At 43.5% G+C, this 517-nt stretch overlaps 1 protein-coding gene across 1 annotated transcript in view; it reads left to right on the top strand.

Moving 5' to 3' along the window:
- LOC119420274 (adenylosuccinate synthetase isozyme 2-like) overlaps positions 1-517 on the top strand; it is a 6,591-nt gene that overhangs the window by 4,313 nt on the left and 1,761 nt on the right. The gene's annotated exons all lie outside the window — the stretch shown is intronic.

Consider the following 517-nt stretch of genomic DNA (forward strand, 5'->3'; position numbering starts at 1 on the left):
CGGGGTCACGTGACTGAATCAACCAATCATCAGAGACAGCAGCGGGGTGGGCCTTACGATCTGACATCAGAGGAAGTGACGACAGACACGTCACTCGTCTCTCCAGCGAATCAGAGCGTTTCAAACAGCAATTTTCGACCAATCGCTGCTCGCTATTTCAGCTAGCGTGTTAGCATTTAGCCTGAACATTCCGGTCAACTTTCTTCATTAAAACTGTCAAAATGCACTATTTTCTGTTACAAATGTGACAAATAAACTCTCAAAAGCTTACTGAGACGGCGCTCAGTTCAAAACAGCAGTTTATCCATGCAAACGACTCGTTTGAACGAATCAGAACCAAGCCGGAACAGAACCGGGTCGAGCAGAACCCGTTCCTCTCTGCACCACAGATTAAACATAATCAAACGCTTTCCACAGCTTATTAGCTCACAGATAACAGATGTACCATTTCAGCTTTAAAATGAAACACTTTGACGTTATTTTCAGCTTTCAAAACACCACAATTGAAAACTTTCTC

Source organism: Nematolebias whitei, chromosome 14 (assembly GCF_014905685.2).
Source record: "Nematolebias whitei isolate Nwh7 chromosome 14, NemWhi1, whole genome shotgun sequence".
Lineage (NCBI taxonomy): Eukaryota > Metazoa > Chordata > Actinopteri > Cyprinodontiformes > Rivulidae > Nematolebias > Nematolebias whitei.